The sequence below is a fragment of the Pelophylax lessonae genome (assembly GCF_965119305.1).
Source record: "Pelophylax lessonae genome assembly, chromosome: 3".
Lineage (NCBI taxonomy): Eukaryota > Metazoa > Chordata > Amphibia > Anura > Ranidae > Pelophylax > Pelophylax lessonae.
Genome location: NC_138770.1, coordinates 311589946 through 311611492, shown reverse-complemented (window position 1 = coordinate 311611492; position 21547 = coordinate 311589946).

Sequence of the window (21547 nt, the reverse complement as noted above, 5' to 3'; positions counted from 1 at the left end):
TCCATTGATATTGGTCAGGTTCTCAGTGATATAACTTCCTATTGCACTAAAAGTGGGGACATTTGGGGCCGCTCTGTACAATACCTTTGCACAGAGCAGGTAAGTATAACATGTTGTATAAATAAAAAATGCCTTTAGAAATGCTTTAATGGCTCTATAGCTATATGGGGAATAAATATGTAACCATGTTGAAGAGGCCTCTGACCCTCAAAATCTGGTCCTCAACTGCCATATCATTAAAGCCAATGACTGTGAAGCAGGATGTTACATAAGTTCTTGGAACAGAACATTTAGTCAATCTGGAAGAGCCCACGCATTGTCTCCCAGGAGCCTGATCAAGTCAGAGTCTTACATCCGTCTGAGTCAGTCCAGAGTTATGAGGATCACCAGAAAGCCCTCAATCTTCATGTGAAAAGCAGAAGATGAAAGGGCTTTATTGGAAAAAAAAAAAGCATAGATCAGGTTGTATTGATCCCATTGAGCCACCAGTGCAATCACTGCTTTCCCTAGGATCTCCACACATCACCTGTACATTTGTCGTTGAATCTGAAGGACATGTTTTAGGTCTTCCACATGTGGCATAGTTTCTGGAACACTTCTGAAGGTGGAGGCCATTCCCCCTTGTACTTGCTGCCAGCTAAGTTGTCTGCCTGCCAATTGTCTACCTCTGGGATGTGAATGGTGTACAAGGCTAGAACTGGAAGCTCTGCCAAGGACAGAATCCTTTCCACTTCAGGTTCCCCCTGAAGTTTAATGTACACCACTGCCATGGCATTGTCTGGTTGAGTCCTAATCAGAAGACCCTCCAGTTGAAATGTCCAACATTGTAGAGAATCTAAAAGCTTTAGAATGTTGATCAGGAGTCAAGATTCCTCCAGTGTTCAGGTCCACTTGCACTAACAAAGTGTCTAAAACGTCTCTTCAGCCTGTCGGGCTGGCGCCTGTTGTGATGATCTTCTAACAGATTGGGAGGAATGATTTCCCCCAACTCCAGAGCAGGATTCCTGACCCACAAGGCCAGAGACAATCAGGTGAATTGATTTGTCCAGACACTGAACCTACTTTTTCCACGATAACATGATGTTGAGTTGTAGGGGTCTACAAAAGTGGGCAAATTAGACTGTCTCAAAAGAGGCTACTTTGGACTAAAGAGCAGAAGAAAAATTTCCACTCGAGCTGCATGCAGAATCAGACTCAGATACTCCAAGTGATAAGTAGGCTTCAATGCAGACTTCTAAAGCTTCAGGATCCAACAGAAACTTTAACATCTATGCTTCATTGTTGGTCAGGGTTCATGTTGGCTGTTTCCCAAACAAGGAGTCATCCAGATCAGATACCCCACAAGGGAGATGCCCTGGGAGTGTAACAAGGCAAGCACAGGAGCTAGAACCTTAAAAACAGACTGTATGGCGTGACCCTGAACTGGAAGTGTTGAGGACCCAAAGCAATGCAAAGAAATGATAAACAACAATTGTATCTGGAAGAGTCCCTACACCAAATGTCGTGAATCCTAGAAGCACACGTCACCACTGTGAAAAGGAGGGGGTCCTGCTTACCAGATTGTGTTGACCCTCAAATTATAGAGATGTCAACACAAGTAAGTAAAAAGCCAATGTGTTCGATCTATGGCTGGACCAGAAATCCACCGTGTCATCTGATTTGAAGCAACAGTTCACCTCCTCTCGAAATCCTTATTACACTCCCAGCCGGGAGGTAAATGATCACGCCTCCTCCTTATTACTTGTGTGTTGGAATATGTTAGGAATTCAAAGCAAGAAGTTTGCTTGTCCACAGGCTTAGCTTGACAGTATTTTAGGACTTTGGAGCCAGGAAAGTGAAAAGTGAATAAATACTGCCTTACATTACTTGGGCCAGTTCCTTCCACACGTCTTCCTCTCAGAAAGGGGATGAGGGACCGTGTTCGGTCGCTGGAAGGTAAGACGCGTGTAAGGAACTGGCCTAAGTGATGTTTACATCCCAAACACTGAACCAATAATCTGAACAATGGCTAAATAAATTAGAAAAACCTGAACTCCCAAACTATAAGGAGTAAAATAAAATGTTTTACTATGACAAAAATAGATCAGGACACTTTTAACACTACACCAAAAAAAAGAAAAGAAACAACAGATCTGTTATTAAAAAGCCACCAAAGGATTTCCCCATAGATTGATATAAACTAGTTATGAGCAATCTGCCCTAATCCTTATTAACTGTGCAAAAATGGTATCTATATTTCACAAAGCAGGCCTTTAAAACTTTTGCAACATTATCTATCTCTGTAGGTAAAATAATATATTTTCTGTTGCTGCAGCAGAAAATACCAGATACGGACAGTGTCTACATTTGCAGAATCCCATTCATCTGTTTGGTTCCCACATTCTCATTTATTCTTTTAATTATGTCATCAGCATTTTACACTCCGCACTTGGATTTTTCATCCTCTTATTTCAGATCACATTCAGTTTACATCTATATTGTTGAGACTTTATAAATTCATAGTCGTCACCGATTTGATTTTTTAATTAAATCCACATACTGTAAATGAGCACAGCTTCTTTCAGCTACCTCTCACGCAGGTATATTCTGCATGTAGCCTCCCACCAACTCATCTCAAAACGTCAATCAAGAGTTAACAATTGGAGTGAATTCAACTACAATCTGTTATCCAAAAATGTTTGAAATGTCTGCATCTAAGGTTGCACTAACGTAAGACTACTACCACCATCATTCTTTAATCAGTGATCCATTGGCAATATAGTCCAAACACAGACTTTAATTCATGCACAACGTGAACATGCATCTCTTACACCGTGTCTTGACACAAACCCGCTGAGATTTTCTATGTTGTATTTAGTTAGCCACATGAACAGGAGTACAATCTCTCACTTAGAATGTCAAGTAACCCCTTGTCATTTTCAGGATATGGTATGAGTTTTTGATCATCCTTCATATACAGTACCTGAATCATCTGAATTGCTGTATCATACTGCCATCTCCTCTGGGTGTCGGGAGACCCAGCAGCCCCTCTGCATCAAAGTGTTTTATTACACCTGTAATCTTTGTCAGGATGCCTACATCATGCATCTAAGATACTGTCTTTCCAAATGTCCACAGGTGTCTCCAGGTTATGGGGATTTAGGGACGCTGGTGGTGAAAGCAAAGCCTGAGAGTAACAGAAGAAACTCTGCTTAAGGGAAGAATGAATCTTTACAGCAATAGGTCTAGGCTTCTTTTGCTGGAGAAGATGTTGGAGTAGAGTAGTACTTTCACCCGCAGTAACATCCTTGATGAGGGTGCCCAAGGCAGCTCTGAAGGGCAAGCACAGGAAACATATTATATATCAGTGGTCCTCAACTCCGGTCCTCAGGGCCCACTAACAGGCCAGATTTTAGGTATTACCTTGGGGAGATGCAGACTAGAATACTGCAATCACTGAGCAGCAAATTATATCACCTCGGATGTATTTCAGTTATCTTGCAAACCTGGCCTGTTAGTGGACCCTTAGGACCAGGGTTATATATGATCTTCAAGGTGAGGTTATAGTAAGATAACTCTGAAATGGACAAAAAAAACAAGACAATATTATCCCTAGACACCTACTCATATAGCCATTCGCAGGTATTTAAAGAAAAACTACATCATTAGTTTAACTGCCAAGCTCCCCAGGTCAGAAAGGGAAGATCCTGAATGGATATTGGTATTTAGGAGAAATGATGTGTTTGTCTCTAAATTTATTAATGATTTCCTCAATATAATTTTTTAAAAAAGCTTTTCATTGCATGCTAAATTCCAAGCTTTTAATTAGATCCAATAAAAGGAACCCACGCAGGCATCTTCCTCAAGGTACACTAAAATGTGGATCATGGACTGTTAAAAAACACACGATGGAACAGGTTTCAGGCTATTGAATTGGGAGATACAATATAAAGGACCCAGTGATTTTCAAATTGTACAGTGATTGGTTTTGTTTACCTATTGACATGTAAATGTGGAGCCTACTATGTAGGTAAGATAAAAAAGGGCCTTTGGCAAAGGATCTATAATTACACATATGTTATTTGTAATGGGAACTTGCAAACACCTATTAGGAGACACTTTGCAGGACACCGCAATTATCAAACAGATGGCTTGCATTTCTCTTTCTTGGATACAATCTACTTTAGCAAGCTGTGGAGATTTTGATAAACATAATCTGCAAAGTGAGGCAAAATTATTATTTGATCCTAAACTTAGTCCCGGTTCACACTAAGGCGACCTGTGAGGCGACCTGGTCGCCTCACAGGTCGCCTCCCATAGGGAAGCTGCGGACCCGTTCTAATAGGAGCGACACAAGTCGCTCCGACCTAGAAAAAGGGTCTGGAGCTTCTTTGGGGCGACCAGGAGGCGACCGCCATAGACTTCAATGTTATGAAGTCCGTGGCGGCCGCTCCGAGGTCGTAGCGTCGCCCCTATGTGAACGGGGCCTCACTATATGTCATGCTTTTATTGACTTAGCTAAATGTTTCTCATTTTTATAACATCTATTTGGTTGTCTCTATTCTTTGACCATGATAGATATTTGGAATAAGATGAAACTGAGTGAGATGTAAAATCAAACAGAGATAGAGTTCGATGACAATCCTTCACAGTTCTTTATTTGGTAAAAGAGAAGCGATTTGGGACATCCAAACAAACCCAGCAGAACTAATTTCAGCCAAAGCCTTAGTCATAGTTAATGACTACTGCATAAAATGCAAAGTGGCTACAGTATGGTCCTTTACCACTTCAATGGACTTTGTTGATGACATAGATATATGTGCATTTATTGATTATCTATTGTAATACATCAATTAATTTACTCTTTGTCTCTACCTCAAGCACTTAGGTGACCAGCACTTAAGCATTTTGCAGCATTATTTATATGTCACTTGGTTACTAAAAAACATCTCACGACCTCATTTGTTGCAATGATATCACCACTTTGCACAAATAACACTTGGCACTTTATTTATTTTTTACTGTTTATCATCACATAACAGCATTTGCACTTTGGATGATTTCACTCATATAAGTTTTTATTCATATATGAATTATTGATGTGTATATACTAATACTGCTTGGAAATATATGTAAGTCACATCAAACTTATCAGAAAAGCAGCGCAGCACTACACCATTTATCGCTAACAATAAAAAGGCTAAGGATAAGCTTCCAAGTGTTAGCAGCAGCCCCCACCCCACAGATATACACTTAATTTATACCCATAACCACGACAGCGCGGGAGATATCTTTATAAAGTATACGACAGCGTGTTCCAGGTCCTGCCAATATCCAGCAACTTTGCATTGAAGAGGAGGGGACCAACATTCCACAGGCCACAATCAACAACCTTCATCAACTCTATGCGAGGGAGATGTGTTGCACAGCATGAGGCAAAAGGTGGTCACACCAGATACTGACTGGTTTTCTGACCCCCCCCCTCCCCCCAATACAGTAAAACTGCACATTCTAGTGGCCTTTATTGTGGTCAGCCTAAGGCCCCCCACAGATTTCATATGATTATAGGCCAGCCGGGAACTGGTTAACAACCATGACTCATCTGCTGCCAGCGGGATTCTCCACTGTTAGAATAATGTAAACAAAACAAGTGCTGGTTAAACAATGAAAAAACAAAAAAAAAAAACACATGGGGTCCCCCCCCCCGATAAATACCAGACCTGAAGGGATTTTGATGGGAATCCCCATCAAAATCAAAACTTTGTGGGGTCCTCCCTCATAATCCATACCAAAAAACACAGACAGTTTTTGACAAGTTTTTTAATCAACCCCCCCCCCCCAAAAAAAAATAAATAAATGTCCCCCAAAGTAGATCCACTGTCAATCAAGATAAATGTCAGCTGCCGACCTGCACAAAAAAAAAAAAATGCCGCCCGCCGAACACAACCACTCCCGTGTTCCGTCACTTAAAGAGTGACAGGTAGAAATTGGGGCAGAGTTATCTGATGTCACTGGGTGACTGTGCCCCTGAGTTTGTTATTCATATTCATAAAATGACAGGTAAACATGGGGGCGGGGTCATCTGGTGATTTCATTGGAGGACCCTGCCCCCACGTTCATCTGTCATTTGGTGAGTGATGGGACAATCGCTGAATGGCAGGCAAACATGGGGGCAAAAAATAAAATGTCCCTCAAAGTAGATCCAACATCAATTATGATTAACGCCGTCCGACAATCCCCGCAGAAAAAAAAATCCTGCCGCCTGCCGAACACGACCGCTCCTATGTCCCGTCACTCACCATATGACAGGCTAACATGGGGGCGAGATCAAATGGTGACATCACCTGATAACACTGCCACCATTTTTACCTGTCAAGTGACCGGACACGGGGGTGGTTGTCTTTGGCATGCAGCAGGATCTTTTTTTCCATGGGGGTCGGCGGCTGGCATTCATTATGATTGACATTGGATCTACTATGGGGGGCATTCATTTTTTTTTAATAAAGGAGTTGTTTGTCAAAAGCGTCACCAGACCAGGGTTGTGGGGAAGAGGCCCTTGTCCTCATCAACATCCTGAGGATCCTGTAGAAGACCGTACTCTGGGCAAAATGCATCGATTCCTAACCTTTTGAGATTTACCCAAATACAGATCATTGTACTATATGGTGACATGTACAACATGACATATTTTTATGCAAATTATATTGTCCTGTAATTTTAACATTTTTGTATGTAATAATAAAAAAATATATTGTTTTTAGCTATTATATATAGTAATTGATATTTGGGCAAATAAAAAATCCCCATTTCCCAGTGATTCCCCCCCCCCCACTCCAGGGAGACCTGGGATACACTTTTCGTCTTCCTAATTAATTAGGGAATTGTGCCAAGATTTATTATACAGGTGTCCCCCATACACCACTGCCCCCACCCAATATTCTCTTTACAGATAGATTCTTTATCTGTTATTAACATTAATAAATCAGACCAGTCACACAGTGTATAACATTTTTTCAATACTGTACATACCTCAAAAAACATTAGTGCTGTAACAGTAGGTTGCATATACAGTAATACCTTGGACTGAGAGTAATTTAGTCTGCTAGACAAGCAAATTTATTTTTATAAATTTTGACTTGATAAACAAGCGATGTCTTGATATACAAGTAGCGTCATGTCACAACTGAGTATAAAAGAGAAGAGAGGCGCCTAAGTGTAGCAATATGGTTACATTTAATAAAGGTACAACCTTTTGCAACTCGCATGGCTGATGAATAAAACAGGCACATCTAAGTATGCAGGCATCCAGGGTAAAGCTGTCCACATAGACTGTCCTTCGCACCCCCATTGACGCCATCCCTTCCATGCTGCGCTCCACGAGCTCTTCGAGCCTTGCTTTTAGGTCACTCTACTGCAGGGTAGTCTTTCCAGTCACAATTGCAGACTGTCAGCAGTGAGAGCCGGTGGTGAGGAGCATGGTCTACGTGGACAGCTTTACCCCGGATGCCTGCATTCCTAGATATGCCTCTTTTAATCATAAACCATGTGAGCTGCTAAATGTTGAACCTTCATTTAATATAACCATATTGCTACACTTAGAGGCGCCTCTCTTCTCTTTCATACTTTGTAGCTCCTCCTGGATTTTGCTTCAAATCCCCTTGTGGAGCCTGCCATTTGTGGATAGACATTTTATGGTTACACAGCCTATCGCATTGCTATAATCTTTTTATATGGACTATAAACTAAAGGACTTATGAATAAATGGTTGTGGAACGAATCATCTGAGTTTCCATTATTTCTTATGGGGAAATTCGCTTTGATATACGAGTGCTTTGGATTTCAAGCATGTTTCCGGAAGTAATGTTTTACTGTACATGAACGCTCAGAAGCAGACATCCGTAGTGTATGCTAGAAAGTTTAGTCTCTACATAAGTGTTTCTCCTGGGAACTCATCTACATGCTCTGCTCTAGCAGTCCAGAAGCTGAACCTATTGTTTCCCTATAGTTTGGACCTACATTTCTGTGAATTAATGAATAAAAGTTGTCACAGACACAAAGGATCACGGTGTGTACGTGTGCTTGGTAATAAAAGGCATGGGCACGCTATAAATAATAGGTTTATTATAAAACTTGAATCCTGTGTCTATTCACTGCAGAAACAAACAAATTCATAGTTGATCTATTGTTTCATGCCTGTATATTGGTACAATTGTACACGCCACATTTTATGCATGCAAAGGCTGCACAAGAATTTTGTCGGCCAACAACAACCGACTGCAGAAGTGATGTCATGTGATGGTGTTTTTTCTTCTCTGAGCATGCCCAGTCTTGCTCATCTGCTTTTTGTCGGCCGAAATCTGTACTGACTAAACGAACAATCGGCCGTTCTGGTGACGGCCAACAAAAATTTTATAGCCTGCACACCAGATTTTGTTCGGCCGAAAAGTCGCAGTCGGTTGTCGGAAGCATCATGCTAACAAGCCGACAATCGGCCGATCGGACATTGGCCGAATATTTACGGCCGACAATCGGTACATGTGTACGGGCCTTAAGTCATGGATGTGTCTGTGATTAGGTTGACAGTCAAGATCTCATGGGTACACACATCACTGAGGCTAATACGCTGTACAAAATGTCTCATTGCAGTCACTGTGAGGTTTTTGTACCACACAATAATTGCACATTAACTGTACAGGGACATAGGGGCTCATTTATTTTCAACCCCGATAATGAAACTGCATAAGGTTATCTCATACAATATAGAACTACACATTGGTGAGTAAAAGCAAATCAATACATTTAGGAGATGGAATGGGAAGATCGGAAGAAAGAATTTTTGTATTGTTGTGCTTCTTTTTTTCCACGAGATGGCAGCATCACCAAACATAGTTCCCAATTAATATTTCCGTTTTCTATAGGGTTGTACTGCAGAATTCCCTAGTTTGTAAATTTGGTTGGCAGAGTACCTGCCATATAGGTGCAATATCCACACCAGCACAGAAAATTAGCTTTCGTAATATTCTATTTTTTTTATTTAAGCATTTTTTTTTTTTTTTTGCTGCCGCGACATGCATTATTGTTACAAAGCTTTTAACATGTCATATTAATTGAGTGACCCTTGTGGTGCAGTTACCATCTTACTAACCTGAAATTTCTGAACTAAATCTGCCATGAAGAATTTGCCAAAATCAATCCTAAATAGTGACCAAAGTGCTACATACCTAGAATAACAGTGATTTCCATGAAAAGTGAAGAAACATGATAGTTAAAGGTTTGGAGTTAAATGCTTATGTATGAAAGAAAGAGAACAAGGCACAAAAAATGTGCATATGCACACCGCTACACAGTATGAATGGGGTTTAAGATCTTACAACTTGTTTTCTTCCTAAAGCAGCTACAGCCTGAGTAGAAAAGGAACTCCCCTGCCAGTTGGTTGCAATTAGACAGAAATTCTGAGGTTTTTGACTTTTGGAACAATTGCATGTAGACAAATGCATATAGAGACACTGCAGTTGCGTTAAAGTAGAACATCATTCAGAAAAGTCCTGATAGATTAGTTCACGCTGGCCCCTATTCCAGGTAAGTATATATATATATATATATATATATTATTAAAAGTAAGTGCTCTTACTGTTTTAAATCAGGAGAGGTGACAGGCCAAACTCTGCTGCCTGGGAGACAAACTTACAACAATAGCATCTTATCTTATCTCCCCAATTCTCTTTTTCTTCCTCATGGGCAGCCTGTGACCTTCAGCACTGTAAAGCTTCTGCGGCCTTCCTCTTTAGCTGAGCCAAAACATACAATGTGCTGCAAGTGTAAATATTTTAATTTCAGAAAGTGACATAGGCTTCTTTCACACGGTCCGCCTCCGCAGGATCGATCGCGGATCGATCCCCGCTGAGCCGGGCCGATGACACCTCCTTCTCCGCTTGCAGAGCGGAGAGGGAGGTGTCTCAGCACCCGCTGCCCTCTATGGGGGATCGGAGGAGAGCGGACCGCTTGTTCGCTCTCATCAGATCCGCTCCGCTCTGATTACTGAACGGATGGAAAAATAGGGTTTCCATCCGTCCAGATTTCAGCACAGGATCGGATGCGGATGGCAGCGGGTGTCAGCGGAGGTGACCTCCGCTGACACCCGCTGCCCCATAGAGCTGCATGGAGGATCCGATCAGATCCGCCTAAAAAAACTGACAGGCGGATCTGATCAGACCGCCCGTGTGAAAGAGCCCTTATAGTGTTTTAAGCCAACAAGAGGAGGAGAGTTTCCAATAGGGAAGTAACTGCTCTGGGTTTCAACACAATGGTGGCCTCCAGCAAGAAACAAAAGCCCTGCTGGAGGCAATTTACAGCACACACTCAATTTGGTAGCATCACTTAGGAGTGGATACTCCGGATACCTTCTGGGTTTATATAATGTATTACTGCATCCATCTACTTCTTGGAAAGAAACACTCTGTACCCTTCTCTATCTTCTCAGTTGTACTACCAATTTTTAAAAACCACTAATGATTATAATATTATTGTTATCATTATTATTACTATTAGGATTGCTGCTTTTCAATATTTGCATTGTTTTGACTTTTACAAATGTCACATGATTTCCACACTGCCCACTGACGAGGTGGGCGGGCGCTGTCTGTACACGCCTCACAGGAGGAGGGCCTGACCTCAATATGTGCCTTTGTTTCAAATGTCATTGTTTTAGTATTTAGGCAAGGGCTTAGACATGCCTCTCTAGGCTCTGAGGAAGAGGCTAAGCCTCGAAACGCGTTAGCCATTACAAACTCAAGGGACAACTTACCCTCGGATCACATGACTGAGGATTGCGTTCTTTATGTGATATGCTTTTAACCAAACCAACCAAAGGATAATGCACTAGGCTAATGCTCCAGAATCAGTAGAAAGACCCTAATAAGGTGGACTATTAACTACACCTCTCTGAGCGCAGGGAACTGGTGCTCTGCACCAAAAAAACTGAATTTTTGTAAAATCTTACCGTAAAATTCCTTTCTCTGAGTCCTCCGACAGTCGCCGCCCCCTTCCAAGTCCTCACCAATGGGTATTGACCTTTGCTCCGTAGGAGTAGCTAGGCAACAAGAATTGTTAATACAAAAGCTTTTAGCATAGACACACCCCTAGGGGCTGTCCCCTCAGTCAATACCTCCCTGCACCAGCATTCCCAACTCAGTTTGGTAGCATAGCAGTAAGAGTACACAAAAACCCCAAAAGAGGGGCGGGGGGCGGCGACTGTCGGAGGACTCAGAGAAAGGAATTTTACGGTAAGATTTTACAAAAATTCAGTTTTCTCTTACGTCCTCCGACAGTCGCCGCCCCCTTCCAATTCCTCACCAATGGGACGTCCCAAAGCAGTGTAGACATGAGGGGTGGGAGACGCAACCGTAGAAAGGCAGCGCAGTACCCACATCAGAGAAAGGAACCTTACCACAGTAAGAGAACCAACTGGGCAACAGGAAAGCATGCTCAACAGGAGCAACAACCCAGGAAAACAAGTAACCCAGGGGTAAAACACCCCAATAACCAAGGGGCCACAAAAACAAGGGTCCCTAAGAAACTGCCGCACTGAGAACTTTACGGCCAAAGGAGGCATCAGCCAATGCCTGAACATCCACCTTATAGAACTTTGAGAAGGTGTGAACGGACGACCAAGTCGCCGCCTTACACACCTGGGCCACAGAAGCCTGATGACGGTAAGCCCAAGACGTACTCAAAGACCTGGTAGAGTGCACCTTCACAGGGAAGGGAGGAACCTTCCCCTTCAAGGCATAGGCTTGTTCAACGATCTGTCTGATCCATTTGGCGATGGTCGCAGCCGATGCCGCCATGCCCTTCCGAGATCCCTCAGGAAGGACAAAGAGGGAATCCGACTTGCGAAAAGATTTAGTGGATGACAGGTAAACCCTGATCGCCCGGACAACATCCAAGGAATGTAAGGCAACCTCCTTCGGATGCTTAGGCTTCGCGCAGAGCGAAGGCAAGACAATGTCTTCATTCAGGTGAAATTCCGAGATCCTTTTCGGAAGAAAAGATGGGTTAGGCCGCAGGACTACCTTATCCTTGTGGACCACCAGGCAGGGAGAGTTGCAGGACAAAGCCGCCAGCTCCGACACCCTGCGAGCCGAAGTGATCGCCACCGAGAAGGCAACCTTCTTGGACAACAGAGACAACGAGATCTCCCTGATCTTTTCAAAGGGAGCCTGTTGCAACACGGACAGAACCAAGTTCAAGTCCCATGGAGGTAAAGGTTCCCTCCTAGGAGGGGCCAAATGTCGCACCCCTTGAACAAAGGTGCTGACCAATGAATTAGACGCCACAGGGCGTTGAAAGAGAATGGCCAGCGCAGAAATCTGACCCTTAATCGTGGCCAACGCCAAACGCTGGTCCACTCCCGTTTGAAGGAAAGCCAACACTCTCGACACCGAGTATGAGCGAGGGGAATACCCCCTGGACTCACACCAGGCAAAATACGCCTTCCAAGTACGGTAGTAAATCTTCCCCGAAGAGGCTTTTCTAGCCTTGATCAAAGTGGGAATGACCTCAGGGGAGAGACCCCTATCCTTCAGGACCTGGCTTTCAACAGCCAGGCCGTTAAAGCCAGCGACTGTAAAGCAGGATGGAATATCGGCCCTTGAGACAGGAGGTCTTCTCGAAGTGGCAGACGCCACGGAGCGTCGACTGGCAGATTTACGAGGTCTGCGTAAGAAGACCGGCGAGGCCAGTCCGGCGCCACCAGAATCACTGTGTGCGGTTCCGAGGCTAACCTGCGTAGAAGCCTGGACAGCAGTTGAAGCGGTGGAAAGGCATACATCAGAAGATACTGATGCCAGGGCGCCACTAACGCGTCTGAGGCGTCTGCCCGAGGATCGCGTGTCCTTGCCACGAACCTTTCCACCTTGTTGTTCAGACGAGACGCGAACAGGTCCACATCCGGGGAACCCCACTTCGCGCACAACATCTGGAAGACATCCGGGTGAAGGGACCATTCTCCCTGGTCCAGGGTCTGGCGACTCAGATAGTCCGCCTGCCAGTTCTCCACCCCCGGAATGTGAACTGCCGTTATCGCCGGGACGTGCGTCTCGGCCCAAGACAGAATGTCGGCTACTTCCCGAGCCGTGGTGGCATTGTCCGTCTGAACCCGAACTGGAAGGCCCCGAAGCCGGTCCGTCCATCTCAGAAGGCAAAGCTTTATCGCCCTCAATTCCAGAATGTTGATCGGAAGGGAGGACTCCTACTCCGACCAAGTTCCCTGGGCGGACAGAACGCCCAGAACACCACCCCAGCCCGACAGGCTGGCATCCGTGGTGAGCACCGTCCACGATAATGGACGAAAAGACTTGCCCCCCGACACCGCCGGGGACTGGAGCCACCACAGAAGATCCCTCCTGGCGTCGTGGCTCAATGAGATCCACAGATCCAGGGATTGCGGACGCCCGTCCCACTCGGCCAGAATCTCCGCTTGGAGACCCCGCGTGTGAAACTGGGCAAAGGGGATCGCCTCGAAAGACGAGACCATTAAACCTAGACATCTCATGTATGTCCGGAGAGACGAGTGCCGGTTGTCCCTGAGGGACCCGACCTCGTCCTGAAGAGTCTGAAGCTTGTCCTCCGGCAGGAAGACCTTCACTTGGACAGAGTCTAGAATCATTCCCAGGTAGGGAAGACGAACCGAAGGACACAGAGTCGACTTCGGAATGTTTATAGTCCAACCGAACTCCTGCAATGTCCGCATCGTGGCGGATAGGTCGGTCACCAGGCTCTGACTGGCGTTTGACCTTATCAGGATATCGTCCAGATACCCCAAGACAGCAATGCCCTGTGCTCGCAACAGGGCCAGAACCGGCGCCAGCACTTTGGTAAAAACCTGCGGAGCCGAAGCAAGACCGAAAGGTAACGCCACAAATTGGTAGTGAACCTCCGCAATGGCGAATCAAAGGTACCTCTGGTGACCCTCGAAAATGGGGATGTGTAGGTACGCATCCTTCAGATCGATGGAGGCCATGAATTCCCCCGGACTCAGGGCAGCCACCACTGAGCGCAGGGATTCCATGCAAAACTTGCGAACCCGCACAAAGCGGTTCAGCGCCTTTAAGTCCAGAATCGGACGCACCTTGCCCTCCTTTCTGGGCACAGTGAACAGATTGGAGTAAAACCCCCGAAAATCTGTCCCGATGAGGCACCGGGACCACCACCCCCTGGGCCCGCAGGTCCCGCACCGCCAGGTGCAAATCCTGCAAGCGCTTCGGAGACAGCTGAAGATTTGAGGGAAAAAATCTGCCCGCCGGCCGAGAGAGAAATTCGATCTTGTAACCAGATCGAATGATTTCCTGAACCCATCTGTCCCGAATGCGGGTCAGCCAAGGTTGTAGGAAACCGCGCAGACGTCCCCCCACCCCAGAAACGGGTGAGGGCGCCCCTTCAGGCGGAAGTGGTATGGGAAGTTGAACCGGACTGGCCGGACTTCTGCTTCCCCGCCCACTGCTTCTTCTGGGAGCCTTGGCCCTTGAAGGGCTTGCCCTTGGACTGTGACCGAAAGGCACGAAAGGACCCCTGAGAGGGCCTAGACGAGGAATTCCGTTTACCACTGAAGGACTTATGCTTGTGGGACTGGGGCAGGAGAGTACTCTTGCCCCCCATAACCCCTTTCATCAGGTTATCCAAAGCCTCGCCAAAAAGGCGAGACCCCGCGTAGGGAAAATCCGCCAGCGTCTTGTCTTGCGAGAAGATTGGTCGACCGACCAATTCTTCAGCCAAATCAGACGACGATTCAGTATCGCCACGCTGGACAGGCGCACAGCCAAGGGAGCTAAATTCAAGTCCGCATCGCACAAGTACATGACACCCTGATGGATCTGGTCCACCATAGCCAACGTGGTAGGTGAAGCTGAATCAGCCACCAAGGTGCGCCTGAGCATCTTAGTCCAATCAGCAACAGCCTGTGCCGCCATAATGGAAGCAAAAATAGGCTTCAGCATAGAACCAGCCACCATATAGGCATGACGGGCAAGAGACTCTATTCTCCTGTCCGTAGGGTCCCGGAAAACCGGGGTATCCTCAGAAGGCACCGCAGTAGCTTTGTTCAAAACGGCCACCGCGTGATCCACCGGAGGCGCCACACACCAACGCTCGTCGGTGGCAGGCGCAAACGGATAAAGCAGTTTAAACTTATTTGGCACAGTAAAGGGCTTCTTTAAATTGCGCCACTGTTCATTAACCATATGGTGAAATTCAGCAGGGCAGGGAAAAACCTGCGCCGATTTGCGAGTCCTCTGTGTTCCAAAAGAGGACACCCTAGCAGGAGGAGTAGGCTCATCCTCCAGGTGCAAGGTATCCTTTATGGAAGCAATCAGCTCATTCATGAGTGCAAGCTCTTCAGGCGAGCCAGGGGGAGAAACATCAACCCCCTCCACCTCTGCCTCCCCCTCGGACCCCACAAGGTCCAAAGATGAGCGGGACCCCGAGAAGGGTACGCCAGCCACAGCAGCCACATCGCCCTCTGAATCAGAGGAAATGGATAACCTGGCCCTTTTTGCGGATGGTTCAGCCATCAGCATCTGCACCTGAGACACTAAGGAAGCCACTACAGTGGTCAGATCGGCCCCCTCGGGGGGTGCAGCAGCCCCCTGGTCCCCCACCAGGGCGGGGGGGAACTTGCTATCCTGAGAATCCATGCCCCAGTACAGAAAAGTAATAAAGGTACTGGCCCTTTAATACCACTGCGAGCGCAGCCCACCGCACACTGCTGTATGCACTGACCCCGCAGGGATAGACAATACTGAGCAAGGAGTGACAGGACAAGAAGGTAAAAACCCGGAGAGAGCACACCAGACTGCTGCCACCGATCGCTGTTCCCAGAGAAAGAGGAAGTGATGCAATGCTGGCTGACTGATATAGCCTATTGAAGGCTCCGGCAAAATGGCCGCTCGGCCGGGGGAGAAGGCTACAATAAAATGGCGCCGCCATGTGCATGGATGAGCACCGCCCGCCAAAATGGCGGCGAATGGCGCCAAAACACGGCGCTGCATAGGGACAGGGCCGGTCACAGTAGTTAGGCAAAGAAAAAAATGGCGGATCGCCGCAGCGACCGCCACTCACACACGTCTGCACACAAAAACTGCACCCAGAGCATAATAAACAGCAGAGCAGGATGGCCCCCCCTCGCAGCCCACAGACAGTGCAGCCACACAGGGATCTGACAGGGAGCCCGCAGTTACACAGACATGGCGGGTACTACACAGCCACAGACTGACACCCATACAGAAGGTCCCCACACAGAAGGTGCTTATCGTACCAGATGGCGTGGGGAGCCGTCTCCAGCGACAAACCGCTATCAAGGCAGACAGGGAGTGCCGCAGCCAGGACGCTTGTGGACCGCAGTCATGGCGTCCAGTGAGGTAGCCACCTCACAGGCAGCATCCCTGCAGCGAACAGGGATGGGTCGTTCAATGTGCCAGGGTAAAACCTAAGCTGAACGCTCGATGGAAGGCTGGGGATCCATCTGGCTCTCAGCCCTGGGATCCAGGGCGGCCAGTCCGAGACCCAGCTCCGCATGATGATTCTTCATCAGAAGATCCCTAAACTAAGGCTGACAAAATAACAGCTAGCAAGGAAAAGAGAAAAATACTTGAAATAAAATCAAATAAAGGGTAGAAGGCTGAGACTGAGCCCCAGCACAGGAAAGCCAGCTACTCCTAAGCTAGGCAAGATCAAACTGAGTTGGGAATGCTGGTGCAGGGAGGTATTGACTGAGGGGACAGCCCCTAGGGGTGTGTCTATGCTAAAAGCTTTTGTATTAACAATTCTTGTTGCCTAGCTACTCCTACGGAGCAAAGGTCAATACCCATTGGTGAGGACTTGGAAGGGGGCGGCGACTGTCGGAGGACGTAAGAGAAACTCTTTTTGCAAGATACAAATGTGGTTGTTTTTTTCTTCAGTTTTTGGCATAACATAAAACCGTGACTGAAACATTTTCAACAGTTTATTTCCTTTTCATTCTAATCTTCCTTACAGTCTTACAATTTCTTGCTGGATGAGGCTCAAAACCAAGTGTCACATATAAAAGGTTGACCTTAGACCCTCCTATAAAAAGGTTTTATAGGTTGTTTACAGTATTTTAAACAAGATATATTTGTTTGGTTCTAAATGTAAAAGTATGTAGTTCATTTAAAACATTGGAAGGCCTTATGGAATGTTTGAAATTTGCACACTGGACAATTTTACAGTTGCTTCAGGAATTTTTTTTTTCCTGCCTCTAAACGTCTCTCCATCTATGCACACATAGGCTTTTAGCAGCGTTTAGTGGCAGGCGCTTTTATAGGCAGGAGAAAAAACCCACTGCCAGTACACCCAGGAGCAGCAGAATTAGGGCAGAAAAACGATTGACGCTGTTAAATGCACCTAAACGCTAGTGCTTAAACATTAATGCATTTCAATTGCATGAATAAATTATTTAATCTGGTAAAATAAATGAATTAACGCCCAAAGAGCTTGATGCCTGTAAAAGCTCCTAAAAGCTTTAGACACTTTTACAAGCATCAGGCATTGGCTGGATTCTAGGACAGTTAAAAAAATGTCCTGTGTGCATGAGGCCTAAGGAAAGTTTTTTTTGGGCTATATACAGTGCATCTGGAAAGTATTCACAGTATTTCACTTTTTCCACATCTTGTTATGTTACCGCCTTATGCCAAAATTGAATAAATTCATTATTTTCCTCAAAATTATAAAAACAATACCCCATAATGACATCATGAAAAAGGAGTTTATTTGAAATCTTTGCAAATTTATTAAAAATAAAAAACAAAAAAAGTGACGTGTACATAAGTATTCTCCGCCTTTGCCATAATTTTCAAAAGTGAGCTCAGGTGCATCCTGTTTCCACTGATCATCCTTGAGATGTCTCTACACCTTGATTGGAGTCCACCTGCGGTAAATTCAGCTGATTTTCCAAATCATGTCCAGACGCACACCTGTCTATATCAGGTCCCACAGTAAACAGTGCATGTCAGAGCACAAACCAAGCGATGATGTCCAAGGAATTGTTTGTAGACTTGTAGACCTCCGAGACAGGATTGTATCGAGGCACAGATCTGGGAAAGGGTACAGAAAATTTTCTGCAGCAATGAAGGTCCCAATGAGCACAGTGGCCTCCATCATCCGTAAATGGAAGAAGTTTGAAACAACCAGGACTCTTCCTAGAGCGTGCCGCCCTGCCAAACTAAGTGATCAAGGAAGAAGGGCCTTAGTCTGGGAGGTGACCAAGAACCTGATGGTCACTCTGACAGAGCGCCAGCGTTTCTCTGTGGAGAGAGGAGAACCTTCCAGAAAAACAATCGTCTCTGCAGCACTCTGCTAATCAGGCCTGTATGGTAGAGTAGCTAGATGGAAGCCACTCCTCAGTAAAAAGCATCTGACAGCCCACCAGTTTTCCAAAAGGCACCTGAAGAACTCTCAGACTATGAGAAACATAATTCTCTGGTCCGGTGAAACAAAGATTAGATTATTTGGCCTGAATGGCAAGCAACATGTCTGGAGGAAACTAGGTATCGATCATCACTTGGCCAACAGCATGGTGGTGGCAGCATCATGCTGTGGGGATGTTTTTCAGCAGCAGGAACTGGGAGATTAGTCAGGATCGGGGTAAAAATGAATGCAGCAATATACAGAGACATCCTTGATGAAAACCTGCTCCAGAGTGTTCTGGACCTCAGACTGGGGAGGAAAGGCTATAGGGCAACTCTGTGAATGTCCTTGAGTGACCCAGCCAGAGCCCAGACTTGAACCCGATTGAACATCTCTGGAGAGATCTGAAAATGGATGAAGCTTGAGAGGTCCTGCAAAGAATGGGAGAAACTGCCCAAAAATAGGTGTGCCAAGCTTGTAGCATCATACTCAAAAAGACTTGAGGCTGTAATTGGTGCTTCAACAAAGTATTGCGCAAAGGTTATGAATACTTATATACATGTGATTTTTTTCGTTCTTTACTTTTAACTCATTTGCAAAGATTTCAAACAAACTTCTTTCACGTTGTCATTATGGAGTATTGTTTGTAGAATTTTTAGAAAAATAATAATTTGAATCCATTTTGTTATAAGGCATAACAAAATGTGGAAAAAGTGAAGTGCTGTGAATACTTTACGGATGCACTGTAAGTAGATTAAAGGAATTCATTTCCCTCAATTCAATGCCACAACAAAAGTTTCTAAAGTTTATTTGGAATCCCAGGATTTAGAAAATGATGGGGTTTGGCTCCTCCAGTACACTACATACCTTCAGCAGGGTTATTACAGTAGTAAGGTTTTTCAGAATAAGGAGTACCATGCTTGTCATTCATACAGACAAAAGTCAGAGAGATGTTTATTCAAAAAAAGTAAGTACCTCTAAGTACTTGATGAAAAATGTCTTCAGTTGTAAGTTGTTTGTAGGTTTCCATGCATGATCTGGCCCTTTTAAAAATCGCCCACAACATATCAATGGTGTTAAAATCAGGGCCAAGCCACAACCCTTCATTACTTCTCTTTGAGCCATTTGTTGGTGGATTTAGTGCTTTAAATCATCCTTTCTTCAGTTCAACTTTGACACTGCATCACATTCCCATCAACTGCCCAGGCACAACAGCAAAGCAACCTCAAACTAGAACACTTCCATCAGCATGTTTCACTGGTATGGATGTAGAAGAAACCAGACCAGTAAAAGCGCAGTGAAAATCCAACGTTTTTCTTTTTATGTGTAGGTGCACACTGAGACTGGTTTAAAATTGTGTAAGTTCAGCTGATTTGCACATATGTCTATTGAAATCGCCCCCAAACTTGCCAAAAGTAGTACAGAAACTACCTTTGGGAATCAGTGCAGCGCCACAAAGTCAGCATCGCACCGATTCGGATGGTGCCATTGCCGAATTTGGCTCCAATTTGACATGTAAAATCGCATGTCAAATCTGACCAATGTGAACATGGGCTAAATCCACGTATATTGAGCATTTAAACATAAAAGCACATACCAGGAAAAACATGACAAAGATTAGTTTAGGAGGATCAGCGAAGCAGGAGCCAATGTCATCCCTCTTGTTGGAGCTACAAAATTCGAACATAAACTTTCTCAATATGAACATTTTTTACTCATTATGCCGTCTAGGAGCAACTGTAAAAATTGATTTATGACCCTTTAATTATCTCAAATAGTGAAAAAAAAACCAAGAGAAAGGAAGAGTGTACAATGAAAAAGAGGAGAAGATAATAGGAGAGAGGTTACCCACTCAGAAGCTGGACCGTTATTCTCCTTACGGTAATTAACTGTGGACACAAAGTAGAACTTCAGAGGAAGAAGTTAGAGAAATTAGACCATGTACACCAGGGTTCCAGATATTTTGAGTAGTGTTATTGTAAGGCATTTGTCAATTCTTTTATCCTCACAATATTAACCACTTCCCGCCCGCCCTATTACAGAATGACGGCGGGAATGTGGTTGTGTTATCCTGACCGGACGTCATATGACGGCGGCAGGATAACACAGCTCTGGGCGCCCCCGGGGGCGCGCAGAGCGGCGATCGGTGATGCGAGGTGTCAGTCTGACACCCTGCATCTCCGATCTCGGTAAAGAGCCTCTGACGGAGGCTCTTTACCATGTGATCAGCCGTGTCCAATCACGGCTGGTCACATAGTAAATAGGAACAGCCGTTGATCGGCTTTCCTTAGTTGGTGCCTGACAGGCACGAGTAAAGGAGCGCCGATCGGCGGCTCCCCTGACAGGGGGGGGGGGGGGGGGGGGTTGGCACTGGTAATCAGATCATTGATTACCAGTGCAGACCCTCGGGGGGGGGGGATGCCACTAGATCCACCAGGGATGCCCACTATGACCCCAGGGATGCCCACTATGACCCCAGGGATGCCCACTATGGCCACCAGGGATGGCAATCAGGGCTCAGGGAGCCCCCCATTGCCCTCCCCATCAGTGCTGCCCACCAGTGCCCTCCCTATCAGTGCTGCCCACAAGTGCCCATCATTGCCATCCTTTAGTGTCGCCCACCAGTGCCCATTATTGCCCACCGGTGCCGCCTATCAGTGCCCATTAGTGCCCATCAGTGCCGCCCATCAGTGCCCATCAGTGCCCATTAGTGCCACCTATCAGTGTCCATCAATGCCGCCTATCAGTGCCCAGCAGTGCCGCCTATCAGTGCCCACCAATGCTGCATATCAGTGCTATCTATCAGTGCCTATCAGTGCCGCCTATCAGTGCCGCCCATCAGTGCCACCCCATCAGTGCAGTCTCATCAGTGCTCATCAGTGCAGGAAAAAACTTATTTATTTACAAAATTGTATAACATAAACAAAAAACTTTTTTTTTTTTTCAAACTTTTCGGTCTTTTTTTATTTGTTTAGCAAAAAGGAAAAAACCCAGAGGTGATCAAATACCAGCAAAAGAAAGCTCTATTTGTGGGGGGAAAATGACATAAATTTGGTGTAGGTACAGTGTTGCATGACCGCGCAATTGTCATTCAAAATGCAACAGCGCTAAAAGGGGAAAATTGGCCTGGGCGGGAAGGGAGGGAAGTGCC